The sequence below is a fragment of the Rana temporaria genome, chromosome 3 (genome assembly GCF_905171775.1).
Source record: "Rana temporaria chromosome 3, aRanTem1.1, whole genome shotgun sequence".
Lineage (NCBI taxonomy): Eukaryota > Metazoa > Chordata > Amphibia > Anura > Ranidae > Rana > Rana temporaria.
This window is the reverse complement of record NC_053491.1, coordinates 185768791-185790749: the sequence shown is the minus strand read 5'-3', so window position 1 is coordinate 185790749 and position 21959 is coordinate 185768791. Positions and strand designations below refer to the sequence as shown.

At 42.7% G+C, this 21959-nt stretch overlaps 1 protein-coding gene across 2 annotated transcripts in view; it reads right to left on the bottom strand.

Moving 5' to 3' along the window:
• Nucleotides 1-21959, bottom strand: part of OSBPL8 (oxysterol binding protein like 8) — a 356358-nt gene that overhangs the window by 310148 nt on the left and 24251 nt on the right. For both annotated transcript variants that reach the window (XM_040343960.1, XM_040343961.1), the window contains exon 2: nucleotides 2788-2869. The gene's annotated coding sequence lies outside the window, so the exon portion shown is untranslated. The remainder of the gene's footprint in view (nucleotides 1-2787; nucleotides 2870-21959) is intronic.

Genomic DNA, 21959 nt, shown 5'->3' with positions numbered 1-21959 from the left:
TAAGAAACGTGTCTTTCCTATTCTGCATCACTGTCACCGAGTAGATGAGTCGGCGGTCACTGTCATTTAGCTGGCTGCCAGTCTTCCACCTACTACATCCTGGATTATTTCTATTATACAGTACATGCTGTATATATACACACTCACAGACACCATTAGTTATGACTAGTCTGCAGATCTTGGAGCACACTTGTGCCTGGCACTGCAGTTATCATATACTCTCCAAATCTACAGTTACAGGCTCTGTTTACCCAACAGTGTTGTATGAACGAACAGAGATAGAAGAAAACAAACAGCACAAAGACAGTACACATGTAAACCAATCCAGGAGAACCTAATCTATACCTTATTGATATGGTACAAGGGAGACAAGCCCTTCAGCTATCCACAGATATAAGCCTGTGCACTTTAAAGTGCATCTGTCAACATCTTTCATTTAAAAATGAAATGATACAGCTGTATGTAAAATATTATACCAAATTACCAAAGCTTCCAGCACCATTAGGACGACGCAAGAAACTGGCGCAAGTGGCGTGCACCATATTAAAGCAGGTCTATCTACACAAGCTTCTTTTTCAGGGTGAAATAGAAACTGGTGCAGGTTCCGTGACTAATTACCAAATGGTCTGCAACAGTTTTCAACAAAGAAAACTTCTGTGTTTCCCCACAAGATTGGATCTGTTGACTTCTCTTGTTCCCTCCTGGCATAGAAAACAGAGCAGCTCATTTCTAATGGTACCAAGGAGCAGAATCTGCTCTATTTTATCAGTTGGGAAGAGCTGTACAAACTTTATGACAACGCTACACGCTCCTTGTTCATGTTCCCATCTGTGTCAGAGAGCATTGCAAATAGTGACTTTCCTATTGGTCAATTGTAAAGTACATGTAGTCCTCCTTCAGGTCCTCCTTAGCCATGCAAATGAGGACTTGGAAATGAGTCAGCAGGGATTGGTCCGATAGCTTGAATGGAGGGACTGTTATGTGCAATGAGACAGAAGCCCCAGGGGGCAATCAATGCACACAATAGCCAGACACAGAACAATGGAGCCGTCTGGAGCTTTAAGACAGGGAAGAAGACCCCCCACTGTGTAACAGCTTTCAAGGAGGAACACTTCTGCATTCCAAGGTCCATGACAGTGACCCAGTCCACTTTAAGATTGTAAAAATTCTAATAAGAGTTCTGTGATGAAGCATGTCCATCACTTGCCAAGATCTTTCGCAATTCTGCATAACTTCTTGTACAGGTATCTGAGTCTCTGATAAGAACCAATTATGGGAAGCACACACAGACCAAGGTTCAGGTGAAGAAAGTATACAAAGCAGCCTCCATGCCGAAGCCTTACCCATAGACTAGTGAAGCCACTACTGTCAACACAAGATGCAATCTACCGTTCAAGTCATTGCAAATGGGAAATCCCAAAACCTTATCATAATGCATGTCAATTAATGGCAACTTCTCATTAACACATCATGCAATCATGTGGCACCACTCTCAACATTTAGGAACTGACCATGCTGAAGAAGAGCGGAGGGAGGGCATGTGATAACACCAAACAGTACTAAAAACACAAGTGTAAGTAAACCCTCCTATCGTTTTCAGCCAAGGAAGCTGCCATCTTTGCCTGTGTATAATCTACAACTGCCATGAGCAGCACATGTGATCAGTTATGACACCAGTCATTGGATGGTTTGACAGTTTGGTTGAGAGCACAACCAATGGGAGTGTTACATTTCCAGCACGTGCTGGAAATGAAACTGTTTTATGGAGGGGGTTTACTTCCGCTTTAAAGGTTGTGAAAAAAGCTTAAATAAGGGATGGGGTGCATCTCAAACCCAAGGTGGGCTATAAAGAAAATCTCCCTCTCCCACATACGGCACCTACATGTTTATAAGTAAAACCGGCTGTACACAGAGTAGGGCTGCGGAAAAAATTGATTTGAATCGAGTTGCAAGGGGAAATCAATTCAGATTTTGACCATCGTTTTTTTTTTTCCTTTCGATTTTTTTTTATTTCTCCAAAGGACCGGCGCTCCGCGGACTAGGCCGAAGCCTCGCCTACAAAAATCCTGCCCACCGCGATCCTGGGAAAAGACCACAAGGTTGGACGCTGCTCGCAGCCTTTTGCCAGGATCGTGGCGAGCTGCGGGCAGGATTTTTGAGGCGAGGCCGCGGCTTTGGCCTAGTCTGCTGCCTTTACCCAGGATCGCAGCGGACTAGGCAGAAGCCACGGCCTCGCCTAAAAACTTAGGACCGGGGCGGTGTCCATCAGGGAAAATAAATAAATAACTAAAAAAAACAACACTTAATTTGAATCGTGAATTGAGGTTTTTTTTGTTTTTTTTATCTCAGATTTTTTGGGGGGCCAAAAATGCCCGGCTCTAACACAGAGCAAATTTCTTCCCTGCAACCACAAAGTTGCAGGAAAGAAATGAGCTTGATTCCCCCACCAGAGTGTGTTGATGCCGGAATCCCTCCTGCCGGCCATTGTCCTCTCCAGGTGGGGGAAGCCATCCCCGCCGGGAGAAGACGGCGATTATTGCTAGTGGCTATAACAGCCGCTAGCTATAACCACAAGAGAATCCGACAGGCTGGTTGTACCAAAGTTGATCAACTTGGTACATTCAGCCTGCACATTAACAGTTCAAATCTCATCCATTTCCTGCTGAACCGGACGAGATTTGAACCGTGTATGGCCGACCTACTGTTCTAAAATGCCAAACAATACAATTACAATTATTTCTAAATTGTACATTGAAAAACGTATCTACACAGAAATCGGTCACTTACCTGGCAAGACCTACATGCAGTAGATGGAGTACGGGAAAGAAAGCTTTCCCTTTCGTATGTCATGAGTCATACATTCCTGTACCTGCAACAAAAAAGGGAACATATAATGTTCACAACACTAATAATTAATTTTCCTTTAATCCACAAGCAATAAATAAATGCAATATTATAAGCAATTTCCTCTAAGGTGTTAAAACTTCACATAAAAAGGGTACATTCAGGCAGGCACTGAATGCAGAAGACCACCCAATGATGAGCACAAATGAAGTCAAAGATTTAGCATGGTCCTGACTTGGCATACAAATTTAAGATTGCTGTAAAATAGATTTTTCTTACTGTAAAATATTTTTCTAGGAGGGACACCAAGGTACGCAGGGTCAGAAAAAAATCAGAGATGTATGGATTATACTGCTGCCTAAAAGGCAGATACATGGGATCTGTGTCTCCTACTGAAATCCAAGTAAAGGATTTTATGGTAAGTCAAACCTATGGTCTTAAAAGTGGTTGTAAACCCTTACAGACCACTTTTATCTACAGGTAAGCCTAGATTAAGGCTTACCTGTAGATACAAGAAATGTCTCCTAAACCTACACGGTTTAGGAAATATTTGCAGAAAAGAATGCACAGATGTCTACGGCGCATGCGCGCCATAGACAATGGCACAGGCGCACTGAGCGCGGGTTAGTGAAGGCAATCATGCAGTTGCTGATGGCTCCTACGCACATGCGCGGGAGTGAAGTCATCGCGACTCCGGCTAATCACAGCACCGGAGCCGCGATACCCAGAAGTAACTCTGGGAGTAATGGCGGCTACAGAGGAGGCGAACGAGGTCCGCTGAGGGGGCTTCGATCTCAGGTAAGGTAAGCCTTGGTCTTGCAGGGTTTATTTATTTGTATTTCTTTCAGGAGGCTTTACTTTCTCTTTAATCCTCATTAAGGGACACAAGCGGAAAAAAAAAAAAAAAAACATTCTAAGATGTTTAAGAGCTCCAAACACAGTCTAACAAGACAAAGAAAAAAGTTAAAAGCCACCACACCAACCAAGTGAAATAAATTGGAAGCATTTTAGTGTATTAAGTAGGGCCGAAACAACTAATCGATTAATCGACAACCAATCGATTATGAAAATAAAAGATTACAATTTTTCATAATCGATTAATCGGCCAGTAACATAATGGGGTTAAAAAAACTAAAATTAGTCCTTTATAGTACAAAAAAAGCAAATGGCTACTGTAAATATTACTTTCACTGTCCCAAAAGTAAAAAAATGAACCCCTTACAGTAGCGATTATTTGCTCTTTTTGTACTTATTTTTGTTTTTTTAACCCCATTATGTTACTAAACATCTCAGGCCTGGGTCACACCTTTGTTTTTTGGTGCTTTTTGCAGAAACACACTACAGTTCATTTACATGGTTTCCTATGGGACACGTTCATATCCATGATTTTTTTTCAGCTGCTGCGAATTTGGAAAGGGTCAAGGACTTTTTAAACGCAAAAGGTGCTATTTTTTTTTTTTTTTTCAATATACTTCAATGGAGAAGCTGCAGAAAAGCATGTAATGTGTTTTTGCGGCAATTTGCGTTTTGTAATCTGCCCAACAACAAATCGGCCCAAAAAAAATTAAAAATGCAATTTTTTTTTTTTTAAGGCGATTATCTGATTAATCGAAACAATAAAATCGGCCAACTAATGGATTATGAAAATAATCGTTAGTTGCAGCCCTAGTATTAGGCGTAGTCAACCCTTCCCGGTGTCCTGCGAAACTACTCAACCACCCCCCCCCCCCCCCCTCTCTCTCAGATCTTCACAACATAATGCCTAATGATTCTGTAGTCCAAGATAAAAAATTTGAAGGGCTCTTTGAGATAACATAGGAAGTATGCAGCGCACACGTGATAGCTCTGAATTTCTGACAAGATAAACATTATTTAGCTCTTGTCAAACAAATAAAAGAAATGCATTTTAAAGCCGGCCATACATTATACAAAATTCTCTTATTCAATTTGTTTTAGATTTACCTTTAACAATGTCGTGGAATGGCCTGTCTGATTGCATACAAATTGAAAGTGCTTAGGTATGACCTCATGTATACGGTTTTGGTAAAACGAAAAAAAAAAAAAATGTATAATGTATGGCCAGCTTTACTATTTTCTCCATGTACACTGGGCGATTAACCCGATTCGTGGGGCTCAGGTATTTAGCTTTGGGTGAAGGGCACAGGTGTCGTGTCCAGTCCAGCCCTGCTGCCAGCAACCTGTCGGCTCCGAGTCCGACAGCTGGTGTGGCTGGAAAGTGCACTTAGCTGTACTTACATTTAGGACCGTATGTGCTCAGGGATGAAAAACAAAAAATGCAGCCTTCACCCTGTGCCAAACGCTAGAGCCCCATGTACAGGGTTCAATGCCCAATGTGCATGATGTCTAAGAATAGCTGTGGGGGAGAAAAAAAATGGGTCAAAACCAATTTACCGTACTTTAATAATTAAACACAGATTTCACATAAAATTATGGTAGCTAAATCGATTTCCAGAAAACTGCAGAAGAACCACAAACCATTTCTAAATATAAGACCTGATGTTCATATTTTTTACCTTGTGCATTTGTTGAACTCAGTTTTTTTTTTTTATAAAATACTAAAGCAAGTAAATTCTTTATTTTAGACCACAAGAAACAAATTGGAACTTTTAAGGTGCTAGTAAACCGACTTACAAACTAGAACATTATATATTAAAAAAAATAAATAAAAAAAGGGGAGTACAAATAGTTTATTGGGTTAGACAACTAAAAAAAAAAATCCTTGCTAAAAACATAACATGGTCTTGTAATCCTCATTTATTGCAGCAGTGGTAAAGTTGGTACTCGCAGCATGTTTCACCCATTGGGCTACTTCACAGGGAACAGCCGCTAGTACTTTAGAACTGTATTAAAGTGGTTGTTAACCCACTTTTGTTACATGCTGCCATCCTTTCTGCACCATAATAGTTGCCCCTGTGTTCTGTAAAAAACCTGCAGGATTGTACCTGTATGAGCTCCGCTCTCGGCACGCAGCTGATTTCTCTCCTGCCTTGTCTCTCCATATGCAGCTGTAGTGGGCAGGGCCAAGCCCTCCCGCTCATGTCAGCTGGGGAGAGAGGAGAGGCAGAGCTCAGAGCCGCCAATAATGAGCTTAGCGACGGGAGCAGAGCTTATACAGGTACAAACCGTGCAGTTTTTACAGAACCCAGGCACCATTATTATAAAAGGTGCAGAGAGGATGGGAGCATGCAATATGTGAAATGAGAGCAGGAGGAGCAGGGGGGGGGGGGGGGGGGGGGGGGGGGTTTGGGGTGCACTGGTAGAACAGAGAGAGGCGGGGAGGGAAGGACACAGGAGATAAATGGCTGGCTGCGGCCGAAGGAGTCACACTCACAGACCACAATGTCAGGGCTCAGCAGCCATGATTATACATTGCACAGCCTTTCACTGGGAAGCTCAGTGTGCTGCTGCTGCCCCCCCCCCCCAGCTCTTATGCAGCTAGGAATCGAGGAAACAAAGGGAATGTACTCACTTAAAAAAACATCATCATCTTTTTTTATTTTTTTCCTTTTTTATAACATCTATACACAAATATGTTGCCTTTTATTTCTATTAAACTGAATGGTTTTACAAGGTGATGGTTTACAATCACTTTAATACCGATTGGTAAATATTGGGGTAAGCGTGGTCTGGCCAAGACGGCAAACTTTGATTTCTAAAAATGTATGATTATTATACTGATATTTGTTATCATTCTGGTTTAGAATTTGTTTACCTCAAAACAATTTAAAAATTACCAATGGCTGTTCTCCCTGAAAAAGCCCAAAGGGCAAAACATGTTGGCAGTACCAACTTTAGCACAGCTGCAATAAATGAGGATAACAAGACTATTTTATTACAATGTATTTAGCATGGATTTGTTAAATTGTGTAACCCAATAAACGTTGTACTTTTTTAACCAAGTTCTAATTTGTAAGTTCCTTTACTAGCACCTTTAAAAGTGCCAATTTATTTATTTGTGGGCTAAAATGCTTTACATGGGGATGTGGTGCTATTAGTTTCTTAGAAATTACCCACACCATTGGCTAAAACAAGATAAAGCAAGTGAATGTCTGGGCAAATCATTGACAATGGCTGCATATAAATCTTATGTGAATACTGATCCATCTAGATCTACAAGCAAACGCCAAGCAGGTAACCTTCAGACAGCAGCAGAAATAGCGCGTTGGCAGATAGGTGGTCTATTGTAATACTGTACTTGTAAAAAGGAGACCAAAATAATCCTGTTCATTTAGAGAATATTCAGGACAATGACTCAGAGCGACAGTATTTACACACATAATCTCAAGAGCCGCTCCAAATGTGAGAAAGAAAAAAAAAAAAAAAAAAGATTTTTGGATGAACACCAGATAAAATATATTTCAGCAATGTTTGCAGACTTTCCAGTGCTGCCAGGATTCATAAAAGGAAGTATAAAAAGCGAAAAAGCATAAAAAAAAAAAAAAAAAAAGCCTGATACAAAACCAGAGTTACAAAGAGATAAAAATCACATTATCACAGTTGGCCTAAAGTGGAACTCTAGGCAGATATAAAAGACACAAATGACTGCAGCTTTGTAATTAAGGCTCCATTCACACGTAGGCGATTTGACCCGCGGCAAAACGTGGGGCACGTTTGCAATGCCATTATTTCTCAATGCACCCTAAATGCGTTGCGATTTTGCCTCGATTGTCACTGTTACTTTTCCTTTCACAGTCCAGTCCCAAGCTAACACGTGTCCAGGATAGTCTTGGCTCAGAGGAAGTGAGAAGAATGATGCTGGTAATCAAATTGGATACATCTTGTGGTGGAAAAGAAGTACTGTGGGGGGATGTTCTAATCCAAGTGTCAAGTCCCTTTGTCAAAAAAAAAAGGAACAAATCTAGGAAATCCAAGGGCAAAATGCAGAGAATGCATTAAAGTTGTGGTAAAATCATATTAAAAAAACCCTACAAGACAAAAAAGACATAATGAGCTAGTGTGCATCACATACTAGCTCATTATGAAATACTTACCTTAGATCGAAGCTGTTACAGCGGTCACTGTACACCACTGTGACTGGTAACATGTCTCACAGTTATGTCTGGGTTCGCGGACTCCAGCGCTGTGATTGGCCAGAGCCGCAATGATGTCAGTCCCACGCATGCACAGGGTAGCCCCCGGTCACGACAGATGCACTTTAGAAACGGCACAATCGAGCCGTTTCTTCAGTACGCATGCGCTGATGACGTCGGCCAAGTGTACAGTGGGGATCGAAAGTTTGGGCACCCCAGGTAAAAATGTGTATTAATGTGCATAACGAAGCCAAGGAAAGATGGAAAAATCTCCAAAAGGCATCAAATTACAGATTAGACATTCTTATAATATGTCAAAAAAAGTTTGATTTCCATCATTTACACTTTCAAAATTACAGAAAACAAAAAAATGGCGTCTGCAAAAGTTTGGGCACCCTGCAGAGTTAATATCTTGTACTGCCATTATGCCGCGTACACACGATCAAAAATTCTGACAACAAATTAAATGTTGTCGGAAATTCTGATCGTCAAGAACACCACTACGACACGCCGAAAAAAAAATTAAGTTTAATGATTCCGAGCATGTGTCAAATTGATTCAGAGCATGCATACAGACGATCGGAATTACCGACAAGAACTTTTGCCGTCTGAAAATTTGAGAACCAGCTCTCCAGAAAATGTCCGATGGGGACTACACATGGTCGGAATTTCCAACTAAAAGCTCACATCGAACTTTTCTTGCCGGAAACTGCGATCGTGTGTACGCGGCATTGGATTGATCTTCCCAGTGAACGGCTGTACAGGGGGGCGTGTCAGCACAGGTCGGACTATTGGAGGACAGGCAAGCTGTTCTCCCAGCACAGCCAGAAAAATGACCACACTGGGATGGGTGTGTTCTCATGTCTAGCCTGGTCAGATTAAAATAGGAAAACAAGGGGACCGGCAGGATGACTGGCAGTATTTCAGACAATGAAACAAAATACAGAGAAATGAGGATACTTTTTAACACTAAAACATGGTACAACATACACAGATTAGAATATGAAATGCTGGGGTAACACAAGTTTTAAAGTTTTATGAATTCATAAAAAATAGAGTAGTTTAGAAGTTTAAAATCACAGTATATAAATATTTATTTCCTATGATCATCTGCTCATTTTAGTAGCCGTAATGCAGTATTTTCCTGCCTCACTCTATTCCAGTGGTTCTCAACCTTTCTAATGCAGTGACCACTTAATAAAATTTCCCAAGTTGTGGGGACCCTTAACAGTAAAAAAAAAAAAAAATTTTGGGTACCTGGAGTCGGAGTCGTCAAACAATGCACCGACTCCGACTCCTACTAAATTTAGATTGGAATAAAAAAAAAAAAAAAGCAAGTTTATATGTCCCAATTCACAAAAAGTTATAATTAATGACTTCTCTATGTAAGAATAAAGACCAATGCATGCAGTGCCTCACGTAACCGCAAAACGAACACGTTAAATGACCATGAAGAAGCATGCTTTTCATGTGCTTCACTATATGGCACGCAACGCACAGTTAGGAGCTGCAATACTTATACTTTCCATAGTGTTGTGTTCTGCTTTTACAGGGATCGCATGTTAGAGAACCAGTAAGTGTCCAAATAAAAAAATTCCAACAGGAGTTTTATAAAGCACTAAAAGAAGTTGAAAAGTATGATCGCTCATCAAAACTTACTGTTGAAGAAGCCATCCTTGTTTATCCAGAGATCGTTAGTGATGTGGCCAGAATAGTTACTGCAATGCCACCCACCCAAGTCAGTGTCGAAAGATTATTTTCAGCCCTAAAAATAATAAAGTCTGACTTAAGAGCCTCTATGAAAGAGGATCTGGCAGAGGCAATTCTCTTCCTTAGAACTCTACATTGAATTGATTTGCATTTGCTAAGCCTATAACTACATTTCAAGATTAATATAAACCATTTCTAGGTTTTACAGATTTTGTTTTTGGTTCATTATAGATAAGCTTTGTTTTTGTTCCAAAAACAACCAAATAATGTGGTTTGTATTTTTGAACTGGTAAAGATCCTGTTCCTGATGTTTATGCCTGCTGCTTCTATCCAGCCACTTGATTGTTCTCATTGTGTTTGTCTTTTGCTTAAACTGTGCAATACAGTAGACTGTTGGCTTCCCAGCCAGTAGTCCTGTGGTATGTTGCGTTTCTTTCCCTCAAGGAATGTATAAAATACATTCGCATATTAATACAGAGGAGTCGGAGAGTCGGAAGTACATAAAACTGAGGAGTCGGAACATTTATCAACCGACTCCACAGCCCTGAAGGAAAGACAGGTAATTTGCACCCCTAACCCCCGAATATTTGGCGCTCCCCGAGTCCCTTCCACTCATACAGTATAAAAAAAAAACCTTATGGTACATTTTAGGATGTACCACTCTTTCTCTTTGTTCTCCTTTCTTTGCATTTTATCTCTCTCTATTCGAATTGTTCTCCCCATCCATCTCTCTAGCCTTTTTTCTTGTTCTTTCTTATTCTCTCTCTCCCTTTTTCTTTCATCCCCCTCTTTTCCTCTCCCTTCCATGTATTCTCTATATTTATTCCTCATCTTACTCCTTGGTTGGGGGAGTTGGAATGAGTGGCAGTGCTGGTGGGGGCGTGGGATGAGTGGCAGTGCTGGTGGGTGTTCTGATCAGTCAACTTAGGTGCTCTTGATGAAGGTCAGCTGCCCATCTGAGAACTGTAGTGGGGACTTTTAATGGCAACTCTAATCACAGGTTGTGTTACTCACTGTGTCTCTGACTTTGTGGTGTCTTATAGCAGTGACAACTATGCCGAAATCAGGAGATAGGGTCTCTTCCAACCCCTCCCACTTAACATTCCTCACCAGTCAGCTGACCTCTAGTCTCTGCCCCCCCACCTATGCTGTGATTTGAATGGTCGGCTGAGTGGGCGGCCGGGGGCTTTAGAAACAGCCCAGCTGGGCAGCCACAGGCTCCAGGGACAGACCTGCTGGGTGACCACGAAAAGGCTGGGGGAGTGATGTGGGATTCAGGAACAGCCCAGGATTTGGGGACCCCTGGCAAATCGTCATTCGACCCCCAGGTTGAGAACCACTGCTCTATTCTGAATTAATGCCATTCAACCAAGAGAGAAAATAACCTAATAACATTAATTTTGGCCCCATTTACACAAGGCAAATGTGCATGCAGTAATAAACGAGTGATCTTGCGCAGTAATACATTTTCACAACGAATATAAAATGTGTAAAACATGTGTGCTAAATCAAGTCCAAAAACATCAAATCCACCTGGTTCTTCATGCTGGTGGTGTCTCCAATATATATTTGTTTTGTGCCTTCACACAACTGCTATGTGCTCTCAGAACTCTCACCTTAAATGTGAATATCCAGCTTTCAAATATAACACTCCGGGATCCTCTCACTGATATATACACGGCTACCAAATCTCTATAAGCTCCAGTTGAATAGGAATCAAAAAGAAAAAAAATGCCCTCCATAGTGTAGTCAATTTAAATAGAGGGATATTTATTGTAAACAAATGGACCCTTACATAAAATAAGCTTTAAAATGTGCATTGAAAAAAAAAAAAAGTGTTTGAGCACCTTCTCAGGTCACTTCTGGTCCGCGTCTGTTTCCGGCCAAGCCCTACGCGTTACGTCACGACACGCGACTTCATCAGGGTAACCAGATTGGCCGTTAGATGATTGTATTTATATGTTACTGACAGGAGGTGATATTGCGGCCATTTTCTTGTAGCCTTTACCTACAATGAGGCATCGTGGACATTTTCTTGGTTATGTGTCTGTGTGATCAAAGTGCCTAAATGGACATTTTCTTATGGCCGGTTTCCACGCGTATTACCACGGCCATTTATTACAAGATTTGGTGATCAGTCTAAGACACCAAAGCAGAGAATTAAAAAACAGAGAAGAAATTGAGAAAGGATTGAAATGCTGGTATAATCTCAGGAAGGCGTGTACCAGTTAAAAGGAACTCGGAGTGTTATATTTAAAGGCTGGATATTCCTTTAAATTTTGAATCTGGCTAATCACTGTTTTAGGGCGAGCGTTCTGAGAGCACATAGCAGTTGTGTGAAGGCACGAAACGAATATACATTGGATACACCACCAGTACGAAAAATCAGGTGGATTTGACATTTTTGGACTTGATTTAGCACACTTGTTTTACACATTTATATTGGTTGTGATCATTTATTACTGCGCAAGATCACTCGTTTATTATTTCTATGATTTGTATACGGTGAACATTATAAGTTTTGCAGCTAGTTTGATTCACATTTAGTAGTAATTTTTTTGTTAGCGCGAATGACTTTCACTTGTAATGTGAATGCAGTATCACAAGACAATTAGCTCTTCAAAATTTAAAAAGAAAAGACCTCCCCTAGCGTATTTAAAGTTAAAATCTATCGCACACTTGGAGTCTAGAATGTAGAGCAAGGTCAGAAGCTCATAGCTTTACAACAAATTCCTTGGTTTCCAAATCATCTCAGCTAAAGAAGACTAGGGGAATGAAATTCATGTCTCATTTAAAACGGACATACTTGTACACTCGTGTTCGTCATGGGGGCACAAAGGTATACCATGCATCTGTAGCAGGCAGTTTCATACATGTCAACTGGGACATAGCAGCTGCTCCCAAGCTGACATCCGTATGGGTCCCCAAACACACACTGCCTGCTTTCAGGGACCAGTCCTTTGCCCACATGACTGTCAAACTGGGATACAGACGATGCATCCGAATTGACACAACTAAGGCTGGGTTCACACTACGGTTTTCCCGTCCGTCAGCCGCATACGATTTATATGAAAAAACGTATGCGGCTGAAACGGACGGGAACATATGGCACCGCACATATGTGCGTTTTCCATTAACATTAATGTTAAAGGAAAACGTATGCGGTTGCCATACTGTTTTAAAAACGACCGCAAAACCGTGGTTGAACACGGTTTTGCGTACGTTTAAAAAACGTTTTGCCAGCAAATCGTACGTACCCGGATGCATCCGAGTGCATACGATTTGCAATGCATTGTCTATCTCTACGTTTTCCCGTCCGGGCCCGTACGTTTTCAATACTGAAATCGTATGCGGCTGACGGACGGGAAAACCGTAGTGTGAACCCAGCCTAAGACTGCCTGCAGACAAGCAAATGCTTAAGTATGCCCATGTGAACGAGACCAAAGTTATAAGTGATACTGAAGTCTTATTTTTTGTAACCACATGTTACACTTACCTGCTATGTAATGGTTTTGCACAGAGCAGCCCAGATCCTTCTCTTCACGGGTCCCTTGCCGGCACTCCTAGCCCCTCTCTTCTACAGAGTGCCCCCCCGCAAGCAGCTTGCTATAGGGGCACTTGAGCCGAGCCACTGCTCTGTTTTTTCAATTAGACACAGAGCAGTGGCTCGGTCACATCGCTCTCTCTCTGCTCATTGGCTCACTGACTTTGACTGACAGCAGCGGGCGCCGTGTCTCAACCAATCAAGAGGGAGAGTCTCCGGACTTTGTGGCTCTTGTGCAACATGACTGGATCGAGAGGGAGCTCAGATAAGTATTAGGGTGGCTGCTACACACAAAAGGTGCTTTATATATGCATAGAATGCATTAAGATTAAAAAAAAAAAACACCTTTCCGGCTTTAGAACCACTTTAAGGGAAAGCCGTTTTTCATAAAAAAAATTTAATAAAAAAAAGCGACGTATGGAAATGCTTGTTTATTCAATAATCATACTTGCGTAGGTGGATGCTGCATCTGTCCCCGCCGGCTCCAAGGCCGAGAACCGAGCGATCAGTCAGCGATGATCGCTTGGTTCTTAGGGCTCCCTGAGCAGAGAGTGGCGACAGTCAGTCATTGCTGTCTGCTCTGCCCTTCCAGCGCTCACTGAAGTGCTGGAAGCGGCCAGCTCAGGCTCTCACTGGCTCGCTGAGAGGCTGAGCTGGGTGCAGGTCCAGGGATATGGGCGGATCCAAAGCATATGGTCATGATCTTTCCCGGCTCTGTGATGTCAGCCCACTGTCAGCTGAAAATGGGTCACAGGATTGCAGAACGAACTGCACTCCTGTGATCCACAGGAGTAGTACAGCCAAACAAGCTTTGGCTGTACTTCCCCATTAAACCACTTGCCGGCCGTCAAATGACTGGACGGTGCGGCGCTTGTTCTGGGCAGGCGTCATATGACGTCTGCGCTTTCCCGGCCCACTAAAAGGGTGCGTACGCTGCATCACCGGGGACCCGATGCATGTGCCCGGCCGCCGCAATGTCCGCCGGGCACCCGCGATTGCCCAGTAACAGAGCAGAACCGTGGATCTGTGTGAGTAAACACAAAGATCCTGTCAGGTGAGAGGAGACCGATGGTGTGTTCCTTGTACAGGAGAACAGCGATCAGTCTCCTCCCCTTGCGAGTCCCCTCCCCCTACAGTTAGAATCACTCCCTAGGTAATATATTTAATCCCTTGATCGCCCCCTAGTGTTAACTGTATAAATGTGACTGGCAGAGAAGGGGTTATCAGTGCATTTTTATAGCACGGATCGCTGTATAAAATGTGAATGGTCCCAAAAAAATGTGTCAAAAGTGTCCGAAATGTCCGCCGCAATATCGCAGTCAAGATAAAAAAAAAAAAATATAATAGAATGTTATAAATCTATCTGCCTATTTTGTAGATGCTATAACTTTTGCGCAAACCAATCAATATACGCTTATTGCGATTTTTTTAACCAAAAATATGTAGAATAGTACAGAGCGGCCTAAACTGAGAAAAATAAATTGCTTTAAAAAAAATTCATATGGGTACAGTGTTGCATGACCGCGCAATTCTCAAAGTATGACAGCGCGGAAAGCTAAAAAATGGCCTGGGCAGGAAGGGGGTGAAAGTGCCCGGTATTGAGGTGGTTAAGAAGATTATAACCTGTCATTGTTCTATGTCTCACTGGGGAGATTTAGGACTTCTCCATTGCCAAAACAGGAAGGGAGGAAAAAATGCCTCCAAAGTGCGGGAATCCCTGGTTGTTACATAAGTCACCAACACGATTGTCCCCATTGGATTTTTTTACTTCTAATGCCGTTCTGGTGAAAACCCCAAATCTGGGATTTTCTTTCAATTTTCAATTTTGGGGATTACATTAATCAGGACAACTAGAGAGGATGAACCGCCCTGATGGGGACACGGGTACCAATTTATTTATTTTATCTTGTATGGGGGTGGATAGGATGGTTAAAGCGGGGGTTCATCCGAAAATCTAATTTTTAACATTAGATTGAGGCTAATTACTGGAGGCAGAATCGGGTGTTTTTTTTTAAATCAATGCAGTACTTACCGTTTTAGAGATAGATGTTCTCCGCCACTTCCGGGTATGGTCTTCGGGACTGGATGTTCCTATTTGATTAACAGCCTTCCGACGGTCGCATACAGCGCGCCACGAGTTGCTGAAAGAAGCCGAACGTCGGTGCGGCTCTATACAGGGCCTGCGCACCGACGTTCGGCTACTTTCGGCAACTCGTGACGAGCTGTATGCGACAGTCGGAAGGCTGTCAATCAAATAGGAACGCCCAGTCGGTAAGTACTGCATTGATTTAAAATAAAAAAAAAACGATTGTGCTTCCCGTAATTAGCCTCAATCTAATGTTAAAACATTTTTTTGGGGTGAACCCCCGCTTTAAGCATTTTTGTACTTATCAAGTTACTTAAATCATGTTCAAGTGAAAAAAGTGTAAATTCCGCGCCAAAATCAATATAGAGAAATAGAAATACCTCTATATAACAAACTAAGATAAACAACAACAGCTGCTCCTCAAGACAGTAATCACCATAAATCATGTTCACCAACTATTCATTTTCTCCTTTAACAGCAGAACATGAACTTGTGATCCATTTTGGGTTCATGGAGGAAATACGCACAAGGTTACTGAACTGTCAGCTGGAGTATACAGCGCACTACTATTACACGCAGGCTGAATGAATGCTTTATGATTTGTAGAATGCTTCAACTGATTGTGGCTGCCAAAACTGATCAGAAATCACACACATGCCAGACATAAAAGCTCTGCATGCCTGTTTACCCTTAGTAAATGGAATGAATAGAATATGTTTAAACGTTAACAGAGCCATTGTCTGCTGCAGCTCCAGGTAATGTATCTTTTGTCATTTTTAATGAATGTACCACATTTGTCCAGTGAAGCAACAGCTTGTAAGGTAGCTAATAGTATACCTTAGGCTGCAATATACGATATGCTTGCACACCACAACAATAGGCAATAAAACACTTTTGAGAACTATTTAATCAGCAGCAGATAAACCACACATTTTGTTTAAAGGGTTTTCATACTGTACAAATATCATGGATGTAAAAATGATGCGCCATGTCCTTAAAGCGGGAGTTCACCCATAAAAAATGTTTTACCCTTAGATTTATGCTCATTTTGTCTAGGGGAATCGGCTAGTTATTTTAAAATCGAAGCAGTACTTACCGTTGTAGAGATCGATCTTCTCCGTCGCTTCCGGGTAGGGTCTTCGGGACTGGGCGTTCCTATTTGATTGACAGGCTTCCGAAAGGCTTCCGACGGTTGCATCCATCGCGTCACGAGTAGTTGAAAGAAGCCGAACGTCGGCGCGGCTCTATACGGCGCCTGCGCACCGACGTTCGGCTACTTTTGGAAAATCGTGACGCGATACATGCGACCGTCGGAAGTCTGTCAATCAAGAAGGAACGCCCAGTGCCGAAGACCATACCCGGAAGCGGCGGAGAAGATGTATCTCTAAAACGGTAAGTACTGCTTCGTTTTTAAAAAAACTAGCCGATTCCCCTTGACAAAATGAGCATGAATCTAATCTTAAATTTTTTTTTGAGGGTGAATTACCGCTTTAAGACCAGGATCTGATAATAAAAATAAATAAAAAAAATGTATGCATGTATGTGTGTGTATGTATACACATACATATACACACACACACACACACACACACACACACACACACACACACACACACACGGGACCCCAGAAGAGAATCAGGGCTGCTCTGTGCAAAACCAATCACACAGAGCAGGCAAGTATAAGGCCCCTTTCACACGGGGCGGATCAGCATTCCGCCCTGTGAATCTCCGCTTGCTCAGCAGGGATCGCTCCGTTGTGCCCCGCTGAGCCGGCGGATGACAGGGTGGTCCCCGCACACTGTGCATGGACCGCTCTGTCTTTTCTCCCCTATGGGGGGGATCGGATGAACATGGACCGTCTGTCCGTGTTCACCCGATCCGATAGACGGATGGAAAAGTAGGTTTTTGCTCCGTCACACTTTGGCGGATCGAATGTCAGTGGGCATGTCACCGCTGACATCAGCGGCTCCATAGACCTGCACGGAGTGCCCGTTCAGGTCCACCAAAAAAACTGTCAGGCGGACCTGAAAGACCATGTGATAGAGCCCCAACACTTTTTTTTTTTTTTTTTTTTAAACAACACACTTTAAAAAGACTATAGACTGTGCAGGGACAATCGGCATCTGAACCCAGAGAGGGTAGAGGCCGATAGACTGGAGGTAATAAAAGACATAACAATTACATTTAAAGTAAACTTTTACCAGTATTGTGCATTATATTTAAAATGATCATACCCATGAAGAAAAAAAAAAAAAAAAAAAAAAGTCTCAGCTTTTAGTACTACATTAATATAAACCCCATTTCACACTGGAGCGGTTTGCAGGCGCTATTAATGGCGCCTGCAAACCGACCCTAAACAGCCGCTGCTGTCTCTCTAGTGTGAAAGCCCTCGAGCTTTCACACTGGAGCGATGCGTTAGCAGGACGGTAAAAAAAAACTCCTGCTAGCCGCATCTTTGGAGCGGTGAAGGAGCGGTGTGTATACCGCTCCTGCCCATTGAAATCAATGGGACACTGCGGCTATACCGCCGGCAATGCGCCTCTGCAGAAGCGCATTGCAGGTGGTTTTAACCCTTTCTCGGCCGCTAGCGGGGGCAAAACTGCCCCGCTAGCGGCCGAATAGCATCGCAAATTTGGCGATTAAGCACCGCCAAAAATAGCGGCACTTTACCGCCAACTCTGCTCCCGCCCCAGAGTGAAAGGGGCCTAAAAGATTCCACCCTTCATATAGCTTCATGTCTGACTCCTAGCTAAAAATGACAATATATCCTACTTCTGGGTGCAATATCTATCTATCTATTACAATATATTATTATTTTCACAGTCTGAGTCTGATGATATTTACCAGATTCAGCCTCTATTATATACAGTACATCCCTTCTGTCTGTTATTCCGAGTTGATTAGATATTTTGCTCCCCAACTATATAGTTGGTTATTTATATTTACCATTGCATAGAGATAAAAAAAAAAAAAAAAGAAGGAAACTTGACATATTAACTACAAATTGTACACCACACTTTTAAGGTTATTATCTGATTAATCAAAACAATAAAATAGGTCAACTAATCGATTATTAAATAATCATTAGTTTTAGCCCGACATCAATCCTTTCCCTTTCCTATGCAGTTCCACACTATCTCTTTGGTGTCCTCTGCTGGCCTTTGCTGAAACAGCAACAAAATGCCATCCCCAGGCTATAATAATACCACATGTATTGCACCACCATATAAAAATATATAGGGGGCATCTACTAAGCTGCTGGGAAAAAAAAAAAAAAAAAAAGCTCTCTTTTTTTTTTCTTTCTTAATATTGGTATATTCAGGCAATATGTGCAGAGTTCCTGTCCCACTTCCTCCTTCCGCCGAGAGGCTGGTTAGGCGATTAAGCTTAATCGCCTACAGCAGCCCCTCCCTGTAGGCGATCGCCTAGGACACGTCACAGGTCGTAGGCGATCTCCTGTCCAATCAGACGGCGCAGCGCCGGGCCGCGCTGCATGCGCAGTGGGTGCCCGGCCGTGAAGCCGAAAGCTGTCACGGCCGGGTGCCCACAGTTGAAATGAAGACGCCGGCCGGGGAGGGGGGGGGGGGGAAGAGGAGCGGAGCCCCGGCCGGCGCGTCGCTGGAGCAGGTAAGTGTATGTTTATTAAAAGCCAGCAGCTACACTTTTTGTAGCTGCTGACTTTTAATAAACATAAAAATTGTCTGGAACACCCCTTTAAATAATGCGTTCCAACAATTTAAAACTAAACCCATTACTACTACCAACTAAATGTCCTAGAGACTTTTAGTCGACTAAAAAAAATTTAGATTACTAAAATAGGACTAAAAACTGCAAAATTTCGTCAGAAACCTAAATCAAAATTTGACATCAAAAGTAAACACTGATTAGTAGGAAAACTAATCTAAGCCACCATTTCTAAGGCCCCTTTCAGACTGGGGCGGGAGCCGCGGTGGCGGTATAACGGCGCTATACCGCCGGGATTGCCGCGGGAATCAGCCGCTAGCGGTGCGGTATTAACCCCCGCTAGCGGCCGATAAAGGGTTAATACCGCCCGCAATGCGCCTATAGAGGCGCATTGCGGGCGGTATTGCCACGGTTTCCCATTGTTTTCAATGGGAAGGAGCGGTGAAGGAGCGGTATACATGCCGCTCCTCTCACCGCTCCAAAGATGCTGCTGACAGGAGATTTTTTTGTCTCCCGCCAGCGCATCGCCTCAGTGTGAAAGCCCTCGGGCTTTCACATTGAGTCTGCAGTGAAGGAGTTTTTCAGGCGGGATAGCAGCGCTAAATTTAGCGCTGTACCGCCTGAAAAACTCCTCAACGTGAAAGGGGCCTTACTCACACCCAGATGGACTAGGGGATTATGGTACTTGTAGTATGCATAGTGGCAGTGCAGAGCAAATAATTGCAACTAATGTAAACTGCTCATTCCAAACTAATGAAATTGTGGGGGAAAGGGAGAATTCAGGAGCTCAAGGAGGATGTTACAAGTAGGCAAAAAAACAAAAACAAAAAACACACATGAAGAAGCAAATTTCATGAAAAATAGATTACAGGGCCATTAAGTAACAGAAGTGTATGGATTATATATGGAGAATAAGGCTATTGTTTAATGTCACTTTAAAGTGATACTAAAAAGATATATTTTTTTTGTTAAAAAAATAATAATATATTTGCGGGCTTTAAGCAACAAGATTGCGCAGAAAGTTCCCTTACCTGCAGTTCTGAAAGTCCCCCGCTAAGGCTGTCTGCTTCTCCCACCTCTGGGTGCCTCTTTAGCAAGTCGGGTGTTAAGAAGACACACATGCTCCCGAGCCAGGCTGTGTGCATCCATAGGACACACAGAGCGCCGGAGCAGGAAGACAGCAGAGACCATTCAGATCGCGCAGCGCGACTCACGAATGCGCAGTAGGGAACCAGGAAGTGAATGACTTGCCAATTCCCGTACCGAAGATGGTGGTGGCAGCACCCGAGAGCAGAGGAAAAGATCGGCTGTGGGCGCCCTGGACAGGTAATTGTCCATATTTTAAAATGCAGTATTTGTAGCTGCTGACTTTTAAAAAAAAAAAAAAAAAACATAAATATTTTCGGCGGGATTTCGCTTTAAGTACGTTAACGCTTTTTCCTCCCCTTGAGCATAGATCCCCCAGAAGAAGAAAAAAAAAAGTCCTGTGTGTAGGAGGCCTAAATGGAGTTCACTTGAGGGGAAGATAAATAATCATTTGTGCTGGTCAGTTCATAATCATATTCCCCAACACTTCTGATGACCTGCAGCATTTGACGGTCTAGTTAGCCAAATAACAATGCAAATTACTGTGAATTGAAATCATTGTGTAAATATTCATCTAAGGAAAGCATTTAAGAAGATTACCCTCTCATATAAACATTTTTTTAGTAGAACCAAGAAGACCGTCCGCGTTTCCCTAGCAGCATCTATCCACAGACAACATTTTCATATCTTAGAATTACTGAAGCATTCCCGTTCTTTGAAAATGGCACTGCAAATTCTAATCTGATAGATATGTAAAACTGCTAAACAAAAAATAGGAGAAGAATCAAAAACCACAACCCGACTGAGACAAATGTCAACAGAAGTACGTCTAATGCGCATCCAAGTACAAAATACCAAAGTGCTAAGGAAAAAAGCGAAGATTACTTTGAAAGGGTAATTGTTCATATAAACAAGTCTTAAAATAGAAAGAACAAAACCATTAGCAAAAACCTACAATTACACAAAAGAATAAATTAGGAACTTAAAGCCGAAAAGTAATGTGTGCATAAAATCAATCCCCCCCCCCTCCCCCAAATCAATATGCAATCAAATCACTTTAATCCTGAGTGTGGCTCTGGGTTAATTCTCAGTACCAAAAGCGGTAACCCCAAACCACACTCGGGATTACACTGCAATATCCACGTACAGGTACTTACCTTGTCCCTAAGATCCTGCAATGTACCCCCGCTGTGTCTTCCGGCTGGATCCTCCGCCCGATGCCTCTGTGTTCAGAGTTCCGTTCCCTGCGAGTGTTGCAATGCATGGGGGCAGAACCGGTGGCAAATTCAAAAAGTAAAAAACATAACACACACACACACACACACACACACAATACATTGTAATCTGTTTGTGGGAAATAGTAATCTGCACATTACTGTATCTAATCATTTGACCTCAGTTTGTCACTAATGCTTTGTCCAGTTCCCCACCTACAACTTTTACCATGTTTTCTGCCTGGAAACTTGAGAACATCCATGGCATCCAAAAAGCATCCCTCTACATCAAAAGCGGTTTTAGACCAGCTAGAAAACAGAATTTTCTTTTTTTTTTTAAGTGTATTTTGTGCGTGTACTCGAGAGAGGAGCCGGACTGCAGGAGTTGGGAGTAGGCAGGCCTCCCCCAGAGGCAATCTGCCATCTTTCTCCATGCCTCGGGTGGCAATGGTGGGTGTGTGAGGGGGTCCTCCCACACAGCCCGCCCTACCTGCTCCACTTTGAAGCCCAACGGGGCAGAGGGACTCCCTATAAGGGAGTGAGAGGATCTAGCCCGCTCAACCAGCCCCGTTAGTCCTTCGCCTCTCTTTTTAGAGACCGCGTGGTCAAAGTGCGTGCATGTTAACCCAATTTCGAGTGCGTGTAAGTGTGGTGGTTTTTGTGGGAGGGGGGTGGACGTACTAAGCGCAGGCTTACCTCGCATAGCACACCCACCGGGAGCCGGGCTGAGACCACCAAAC